General features: G+C 39.7%; 1 pseudogene; it reads left to right on the top strand.

Annotated features, from left to right (window-relative positions):
- Nucleotides 1–2,136: 2,136 nt before the first annotated feature.
- On the top strand, nt 2,137–3,486 carry LOC133051936 (BAG family molecular chaperone regulator 4-like; annotated as a pseudogene).
- The last annotated feature ends 7,309 nt before the right edge of the window (nt 3,487–10,795 follow it).

Consider the following 10,795-nt stretch of genomic DNA (forward strand, 5'->3'; position numbering starts at 1 on the left):
CCAATACTTTGGCTACCTGATGCGAAGAACTGACTCATCTGAAAAGACCCTGATGCCGGGAAAGATTGAAGGAGGGAGGAGAAGGGGACGACAGAATTGAGATGGTTGGATGGCATCACCGACTCTATGGACATGAGTTTGAGTAAACTCTGGGAGTTGGTGATAGACAGTGAAGCCTGGCATGCTGCAGTCCATGGAGTCACAAAGAGTTGGACATGACTGAGCGACTGATGTGAACTGAACTCTCCTTCCCCCACTGTGTCCACAAGTCTGTTATGCCTGTCTCTATAGTCTATTCCTGCCCTGCAAATAGCTTCATCAGTACCATCTTTCTAGATTCCATATATATGCATTAATGTATGATATTTGTTTCTCTCTTTCTGACTTACTTCACTCTGTGTAATAGGGTCTAGGTTCCTCCACTATGTTTTTACATTTTAGTCAAGCTAATAGGAAACAGAAAAAAATTATTATATGTTTGACACAACTGATGAACTGTAAGAAATGAGACTAGAGTTTACCTTGCTCCGAGGAACATTTCTCTTTAAAGGATCCAAGACTGATGGCATTCAGTCCATGAATTTACAATTTACTTTTGTAAATACTAGTTGATGGAAGGGTTAATAATGTTTTCATCACCATGATTAAGTTTTTGCTATTTACCTTTTACAATCTTTACATGAAGCATGAAATCCTTAAATAGGACTACAAATTGGAATGAAAGCTTTAGCAGCCTTGACAATGTAAAATAAAGGAAAAGCTGATGATAGGTGAGAAGTGGAATAAAAAAAAACAGAAAAAAGGGGGGATATATTCATCTCACAATGTAGAAAGTAGAAAAATGACAGTTAAAACTTGATAGGGCATTACATAGAGATTAAGGTGCCTTATTTAAAGCTGCAAAAGCAAACAATAAAAACAATAATAATAACATGGGGAATATATGGAGAAAGTGGAGTTTTATGTATATTATTGAAAGTTATAATAGCAATCAATAGGAAATCGTACAGTTTGCATAATTAATAAAAAACAGAAGTAAGAGATGGGGAATTAGGGTTAATATTATTGAATAAAATCTATATTTTCATAGAAACTTGTAAATAGACATAATTTAAAAGTTGATAAAGCAAGAACAGATGCATAAGCATATTATTCAGACTTACTAAGATAAACACCCAAAGAACTAAAAAAGGTTAAAGAGGTTGCACCTGGAAAATGGCCCTGAAGGTGTGACAAGCAAGGCCTAGAGATGGTTGCTTTTCATTGTTATCTTTTCTGTACTACTTAATTGTTCGCTACCATCTGTATGTATTGGGTTGACCGAAAAGTTCATTCAGGTTTCCATAAGCTGTTCCCCAATGAACTTTTTGGCCAACCCAAAGTTACTTAGCTATAAAAGAATGAAGTTTCAAAAGTAAGATTTATTTGGGGAGATGATCAAGTATAGTCCTCTTGCTGTGAGTGATTTCAGCTTTTACTTTGGAGAGAGAAGAAATAAAAGAGAGAATCTTAAATGAGAATGAATATGCATTATGGGATCCAGAAATTGGGAAGCCAGAAAAGAAAATTGAGAAAGGTACGTTAAGGGGAAAAAAAGGATCACTATCAGGTTGAAAATAAATGGTAAACAAAGATTCTTATTTTACTTAGAATGTTTCCTTCAAAATTCCATCTGATTTGAAATAATTCATGGTTTGAAAACTTGGGCAACGGATCCAGAAATGCTGGTATTAATAGAATGGGCTGACTTTCCAATCTCTCAACTTCCTAGGTCAATTCATGGTTTACACTATTTCCAAATAAATTGTAATGTCAATCTGATCTTATCACGTCCTCCTCAAAGCCTCCAGTGGCTCCTCAATACCTATTCAATTAACTATTACATCCTCACCTTGATATTCTGGGCCCTGAATGATAGGGATTCAACATCTAAGTTGCCTGTGGTTACACTACTGGTAAGCGTTAATGTGGAAATTTAAACAGAAGTAGCATTGCCTTTGAAGCCTAGGCTCTTTCATTCAATACACGCAGCCTCTCATGTGAAACTCACATGTGCACATATAAATCCATGTAAGAATGGTCATGGCAGGCCTGCCGTGGGGGGCGGGGCAGGAAGCGCCTGGGGCGGCAGAGCCCATGTCGGCCGTGAGGCGCTCGGGCTACCACCCCAGTGACGGCCTGTCTTATGGCCGCTACTATGGGCCTGGGGGTGGAGATGTGCCTGTGCACCCGCCTCCGCCCATCTACCCCCTGGCACCCCGAGCCTCCCCAGCCTCCCATTTCCTGGCGGGGCACGGGGGCGGCCCAGAGAAGACCACCTGGCCAGGGGGAAGGAGGAGGAGGCAATGGCTACTAGGCATCTGGAGGCGCATCAGAACCAGGTCATGCAGGCAGAGGCCACCAGGAGCAGCCACCATATCCTAGTTACAATTCTATTGGAATTCTGCTGCCCTACCTCGGGCTCCTTACCCAAGTACCGGAAATGCAAATTTCCGGTTTGAATTCTAGAGTTTGAATTCTTATACAAAGGGGGGATATGGCCCACCATCCCCCACTGGCCTGGGGAGAAATACTGCCTCATACCCTGGGGCCTATTACACACCTGGGTATGCTCAGACCAATTACTCCACAGAGGTTCCAAGCACCTACCCTTCACCTGGCAACAGCCCAACACCAGTCTCCTGTTGGATATACCCCCAGCAGGACTGCCAGACTGAAGCACCCCCTCTTAGGGGGCAGGTTCCAGGATATCCTGCTTCACAGAACACTGGAATGAGTGTACCCCATTACCCTTATGGGGATTAATACCACAACCTGATAAGTGTTCCACAACCTCATGGGCTCCTCCAGGTGCTTATGAAATGGGAACCTGGTACCCCTGACCTTCAGCCGCACCCTCTGCATCACTGGGGAGTCTCTACAGGAACGAAAGCACTTCATCATGGCCTAGCAGTGGCTCTTCTCAGCCACCTCCTTCACCGCCACCCCCACAGCCTAAGGACTCCTCCTGTGCCTACAGCCAAGCAGATCAAGGCATGAGCCGGCACAACTTTCCTTGCAGTGTCCATCAGTATGAGTCCTTGGGATCAGTGAACGATGACAGTTCAGAGCTTTTGTATTCCCAGGTCCAGTATAGTGCTGAGCCTCATCTGTATGGTAATGCCACTCACAAACATCCCAGCACTCAAGACCAGGGTAATCATCTTGCTGAAGAGTGTTTATCTTCAGATGAAGGGACTCCCCCAAGCATGAAAAAAAACCATACATGTGCGGGAGAAGGTCCAGTATCTTGAGCAAGAAGTAGAAGAGTTTGTAGGAAAAAAGACAGACAAAGCATACTGGCTTCTGGAAGAGATGCTAACCAAGGAACTTCTGGAACTGGATTCAGTTGAAACTGGGGGCCAGGACTCCATCCGGCAGGCCAGGAAAGAGGTGGTTTGTAAAATCCAGGCCACACTGGAAAAATTGGGCAAGAAGGGATTATGAAGGGATTTAGAACAAAGGGGAAGCCTGTTACTAACTCGACCAAAGAACTCTTGATTTTGGTTAATTACCCTCTTTTTGAAATGCCTGTTGATGACAAGAAGCAATACATTCCAACTTTCCTTTGATAGAAAGCTTGAAAAACTGGTAAAGGACTTGAACAGTTGGGTTATGAGTTGTTTTCAGACCAATGAACGTAATAGGGAGCTCTCGGATAATCAGTATTGCCAAGTAGACTCGCCCAGTAAGAAATATATGGGTGTTGGCAAGCTGCTTCTTATCAACAGGAGGGGAATTCACCTTATGAAACAGGCTCCTCAGAAACCTATAGGATAAGAACTGAATGTTCTTTGGACAGGCTCTGTTTTTTTAAACATCTGGCTTACTTGTCACATTTTTGTACATTGTAACTGCTTTCACCATACACTTTGTGTGTTAATTATAGCTTGGACTTTAGCCTCCTTGGACCTCTGTTTTGTTTTGTTATTTGCAGTTCACAAATATAGTATGATTCTCTAAAAACAAAAGAATGGTCATGGCAGCACTGCCCAAAAAACTGGAAGCAATCTAGATGTGCATTAATAGAGAAAGGGATCAGTAAATTAGGTAAGGTCACATAGTACAAAGATCAGAAATAGTTAAAATAAATGAACCAGATGTATACGTTTCTATATGAATAAATCATTGAAAAGGTAGACTGAGAATAGCAACTTGTTGAAGATTAAATACAATATGATTCTGCTCAGGTAATGTTTAATAATATACCTATCTTATAAAGAAGTAACAGAGTATCAGCAAAAATATAGATAAAAAATCAGGACAGTGATTATCTTATGGAGTGAGGGTAAAGAACTGGGAAGGGTCAAAAGAGCCATCAACCAGAAAACAATGGAACAAATAATTAACATGGGTATACAGGTAATTATAGTATTCTGTGTCCTCTCTGAATGTTTATTAAAAAATTATATAGGTAGAAAAATAATTGGAAAGATATTTAACATTATTCTAACTTTTTAATCTCATGGTGATGAGATTATGGGTGATTTTATTCTTCTCATGGTTTCTTTAATTTTCAAAAATAAACACTTCTGACTTCTGGTTTCTAGTCCAACGTATAAAGAGCTTGGAAGTCATCACTTCCATCTTTACAACAGGAAAAATGCTCATAAATAAACTAAAACACTAGAACTCTTCTTAGATCCATCAGAGAATTGGTAAACTGCTGGCCTCAGAAACTAGAAACACACACGATACACAGAATCACAGTTTACTAGGAACAGAAGCTGCTACAAGAGTATCCTAAGCTTCAAGTGTTCCTACTGAAAGGATAACTATATAATTGCTAGAGACTCTGTGTGTGTGAGCTCAGTCACTCAGTTGTGTCCAACTCTTTGTGACCCTATGGATTGTAGCCTGTCAGGCTCCTCTGTCCATGGGATTCTCCAGAAAGTAATAATGCCTGAGGATTTTCCAAAATTAATGACAGGCACTAAGCCATAGATCCAGGAAGCTCCATGACCATGAAGGAGGAAAAATATAAAAAAATCTACACCTACACATATGTGTTAAATTTCCAAGGGCTGCCATAGCAAAGGGCTTCCCTGGTGGCTCAGATGGTAAAGAATCTGCCTGCAATACAGGAGACCTGGGTTCGATCCCTGGGTTGGGAAGATCCCCTGGAGGAGGGCATGGCAACCCACTCCAGTGTTCTTGCCTGGAGAATCCCCATGGACAGAGGAGCCTGGCGGGCTACAGTCCGTGGGGCCATAGAGAGTCGGACATGACTGAGCGACTAAGCCCAGCACAGTACAGCCATAACAAAACCACCATAAACTGAGTGCCTTAAAACAACAGAAATTTATTGTCTCACAGTTCTAAGGGCTAGAAGTCTGAAATGAAGGTGTCAGCAGGGCTATGCTCTCTCTGAAACCTATAGAGAAAACTTTCCTTACCTCTTCCTCGTTTCTGGTGGTTTCTTGGCAATCTTCGGCATTCTGTGGCCTACAACTGGATAACTCCAACATTCACCTTTATTATCACATGGCATGGTACCTGTGCATCTCGGTGTCTTCACATAATTAGCTTCTTATAAGAACACCAGTTATATTGGATTAGGGCCTCACCCTGCTCCAATACGATCTCATCATAACTTAATTAATGTAATAACTAATTATATCTGCAATGATCTTTATTTCCAAACAAGATCACATTCTGAGGTGCTGGGAAGCAGGACTTCAATATAGCTTTACTGAGGGGTGGGAGGAATCACATAATTCAATTCATAACAGCATGTTATATCCAAACTGCAAAAAAGCAAAGACAAAGACAAATTTGAAGGGAGCCAGATGGGAGGAGGACCAACTTGTACAAAGAGAATCAAGAATAAGCGTTTTATCAAACTTTCCTTTAAAACCATGCAAGTGAGAGAGTGAGATGAAACATTTAGAGTTTTGAAAGAAAAAAACCAATCCGCCAAACTAAAAATCTGCACTTTGCAAAATTATGATTTTCTCAATCAAGTAAAAATGGAGGGAATTTGTCACCAGTAGACCTATCTTGCAAGAAATGTTACAAGAAATTATTCACAGAAAAGAAAATTATATAGGCCAGGAACAAAGAAAGGAATTTGTTGTTATTTAGTTTTTAAGTCGTGTCTGATTCTCTGTGACCACATGGATGGGCGCCTGCCAGGCTCCTCTGTCCATGGGATTATCCCAGAAAGAATACTGGAGTGAGTTACCATTTCCTCCTCCAGGGGATCTTCCCAACCCAGGGACTGAATTCACGTCTCCTGCATTGGCAGGTGGATTCTTTATCACTGAGCCGCCAGGGAAGCCCCAAAAGAAAGGAATATGTGAAGGTAAAATAAAATGTTTTAGTTCTCTTAATCTTAATTAATCTAACATACAATAGTTTGTTCAAAATACTAATAGCAACAATGTATTTGGTGTAGCTTATGGATAAGTGAAATTAACAACAGCAGTATAGAAAGGGACAGGGTGGGGAAACTGAGCATACTGTCTTATAAGGTATCTGCACTACCCATGAAGTCATATAGTGTTATCTCAAAGTGTACTCTATTAGTTATAAATGTATACAGCAAACTCTACAGCAACCACTAAAAATAAATTTTTTAAGGAAGCACAATTGACACACCATGAGAAGAGATAAATGGAATCATATAAATGCTCAATTAAACCCAAAGAGTGCAGGAAATAAAAGTGGACCACATACTCACGCAAAGAAACAGACAATTAAAATACTTAAAATATGCTCATTACTAATCTATATCAATAATCACTTTAAATGCCAGTGAACTAAATACATCAACTGAAAGAGAATGTTAGAATGGAGCAAGAAAACATAAGGCCCAACTAGATTTTGTCTATATGAAACCCACTTTAAATATAAAGACATAGATTCAAAGTGAAGGGAAGAGAAGATACACAATTGGAACACTAATCAAAACAAAGCTGGAGTAGCTACATTCAGTTTAGTTCAGTTCAGTCACTCAGTTGTGTCTGACTCTTTGCGACCCCATGGACTGCAGCACGCCAGGCCTCCCTGTCCATCACCAACTCCCGACCTTGCTCAAACTCATGTCCATAGAGTCGGTGATGCCATCCATCCTCTGTCATCCCCTTCTCCTGCCTTCAATCTTTCCCAGCATCAGGGTCTTTTCCAATGAGTCAGTTCTTCACATCAGGTGGCCAAAGTATTGGAGTTTCAGCTTCAGCATTAGTCCTTCCAACGAATATTCAGGACTGACTTCCTTTAGGATGGACTATAGTTTGATCTCCTTGCAGTCCAAGGGACTCTCAAGAGTCTTCTCCAACACCACAGTTCAAAAGCATCAATTCTTTGGCATTCAGCTTTCTTTATGGTCCAACTCTCACATCCATACATGACTACTGGAAAAACCATAGCTTTGACTAGATGGACCTTTGAAGGCAAAGTAGTGTCTCTGCTTTTTAATATGCTGTCTCGGTTGGTCATAGCTTTTCTTCCAAGGAGCAAGTGTCTTTTAATTTCATGGCTGCAGTTACCATCTGCAGTGATTTTGGAGCCCAAGAAAATAAAATCTGTCACTGTTTCCTTTGTAGCTATATTAGTGTCAAACAATGCAGACCTCAGAGCAAGGAAATTTATCAAAGAAAAAGAGGGGCATTGTGTGTGTGTGTGTGTGTGTGTGTGTGTGTGTGTGTGCTTGCGTGCTTAGTCGTGTCCAGCTCTTTGCAAACTCCTGGACTATAGCCTGTCAGGCTTCTCTGTCCATGGAATTTCCCAGGCAAAAATATTGGAGTGGATTGCCATTTCCTTTTCCAGGACTAACCCAGGGATTGAACCTACATCTCTTGCATCTCCTGTGCTGGCAAGCAGATTCTTTACCACTGCAGCACCTGGGAAGCCCCAAAAGAGGGGCATTACTTAACTGTAAAGGGGTCAATTCTCTTAAAAGACATATCATTAATATGTATGTACCTAACAACAGAGCATCAAAATACATGAGGCAAAAACTGACTGACTGGTTAAGAGAAATCCACAAACCCATAATTATAGTTGGAGATTTCAATACTCCTCCATCAGTAACTGACAGATGAATCAGCTAGAAAATCTGTAAGGATATAATTGAACTGAACAGCACTGTCAATCAACTGGATTTAATTGACATTTAAAGAATACCTGACCCAAAGACAGCAGAATACACATCCTTCTCAAGCTCACATGGAACATTCATCAAGGCAGACCACATTCTGGGTCATAAAACACAACTTGACAAATTTAAAAAATAGAAATCATACAAAGTATGCTTTCAGATCACAATGGACTTAAACAATCAATAATAGAAACATAGAAAACCCCCAATATTTAGAGACTCAACAAACACTCCTAAAAATAAGCATTCTCATTTTGTAACAAAAAAATAAATAATAAGCCCATTTAAGTATATCAACTCATGCATCAATTTTTTTTAGGAATAAAACACACTTTCTTCTAATAAGAAATATTTCCCCCCTTTCCAGAAGAAGTTAAAAGCCATAATTTAGGTTTCTCCAGGGTTATAGTATAAACCACTATTTTCAGTTTCCCATAATTTTATGGAAATTTCTTCTTTGAGGCTTAGCTACACCCACTTGACCTTGAACCAAAGGTAATACACAGGTTAGAAAAGCTCACATTATCAGGGCAACACTAACTTTTAAACTTATATGTGAATTGGTAAGCTGCACTAGTGAATCTATATTTTAAATACTTTACTATGTGCCTCTGGATGAAAGGTAAGGCATTGTCTTTAATAATATGTAGTGGTTCTTTAATCTTTTCTTTCTATGCTCATCTATAAAAGTATTAGCAATATAGGGACATGAATCCTGGAGCTAAGTTTCAGTCCATGTTAACACATGCCCCAAATCTAACCATTTCAAAATCTGACTGTATGGTCAAATCAGTTGTTGACATGAATTATTCTTTAGTTCCTTAACTGGAACGAAACCAAACCATGCTGAATAATTACTGGCTGGTTATTTGCAGAATGAAGGGGAGTATATTATTTAGCATAGGTCCAAGTGCTATGGTGGTTTAGTCACTAAGTTGTGTCTGACTCTTGTGACCCCATGGACTGTAGCCCGCCAGGCTCCTCTGCCCATGAGATTCTCCAGGCAAGAATACTGGAGTGGGTTGCTATTTCCTTCTCCAGGGGATCTTCCTGACCCAGGGATCGAACCCAGGTCTCCTGCATTGCAGGCAGATCCTTTGCCAACTGACCTATAAGGGAAGCCCTCCAAGTGCTATAAGAATCAACTGTAAACCTTAAAGACAGTAAGTTCAGTTCTTGTCCATACAAGCTTCAGAGTAGCTATTTCTGACTATGCAGTTACTCTGGGCAACTTTTCTCTAAGTAGTGACTTTAGGACCAAGGCATCTTCTCTCATAGACCATCTTTGGAATCCTCCACTGAATGCTCTCTATCCATGTAGGAGACAAGAGAAGAGAGTTTAGAAGATCTCATTGAAGATTTAAGGGGCCTTGTCTCCAATGAGGATACATAACCTTGCTTACAACCCATTGTACAGAACTGGTCATATGTCTTCATCTACATACAAATGATATAGTCTTTCTGTGTACCCAGGAAAAAATGAAGTAGCTTGATGAACACTTAGGATTGTTTCTGCCACAGTAGGCAAATATTATAGAGCTGAAATAATGACTTATTGTCTATGTTTCTACTGTGGTCAATTGGTTGCAGAGTCCCAAATTATTGTCAGCCATGTTTTCCTTCTTCTGAGTTAAAAGTAGCATGTTAGAGGCCTATAAGGTCTCTAGAGAGAGAGTCAAGAAAGACCAAGCAATGGCCTCTTTCACTGACAGCAAGGTGATGACAATCTGATGAAGGTCATTTTCTAAAATATTCATTCTATATTTATTACAGTTAAAGAATCAGAAGTCAGAGGCACTATAGGACAAAGCTCCATTGAACTAGAGTACCAGCCTTCTAGTCTCCTAGCACAATAACTGACTTTTCACTGACCTAAGTGGACAAGGGTCAATAAACATCTGTGCAAGTTGGGAACAGAGATGCTGCTTTCCAGTGTATTTCTGAGAAAACTTAGATTTAAGTCACTCCTGTATGACTATACCACCAGTGCTAAAATTGACTGTAATTCCTGAAGCAAGGACTCCACAGAAACAAACTAAATTTTAGGATCAAATAATAAAAAAGAGAGTGTTTAAATCTTGTCCTGAAAAATCCATAAGTATACCTAGCAATTTTGCTGTCATAATTTAAGCTTCTATCAATTACATAGTAAATGAAATTTAAATAAAAGATGGCGTCAATGACTTAATGGACATGAGTTTGAGCAAACTCCAGGAGATAGTGAAGGACAGGGAATGCTGGAGTGCTGCAGTTCATGGAATAACAAAAAGTCAGACACGACTTAACCATTGAAAAATGACAGCAAAATAAAAGAAGCCAAAGTAAATAATTCCTAAAAAAAAAAAAAACCACCCTGAATTGTTAATGTTTATCACATTTCTGAGGAGTACATGAAAAATTTCCCATCTTCCTCTCATAATTTAATAATCACATTGGGTTATTTGGGTTGTTTTTTTTTCCCCTCACAGTCTTCAGAGCTTTTCTGATTTTCAAAGAATAAAACTCTTTTGCTAATTAAATATGACACTATTAAGGGACATATTTGTATTTACTGGTCTCATTTTTAAAATCATGTAGCATGTCATTATTGGTAAAGTTAGCTCTTCTAGTAACACAGACGTAAAATCTTTTTAAAGATAGGTTAATATTGGAACA

This window comes from Dama dama, chromosome X (assembly GCF_033118175.1).
Source record: "Dama dama isolate Ldn47 chromosome X, ASM3311817v1, whole genome shotgun sequence".
In the NCBI taxonomy this organism is placed as follows: domain Eukaryota; kingdom Metazoa; phylum Chordata; class Mammalia; order Artiodactyla; family Cervidae; genus Dama; species Dama dama.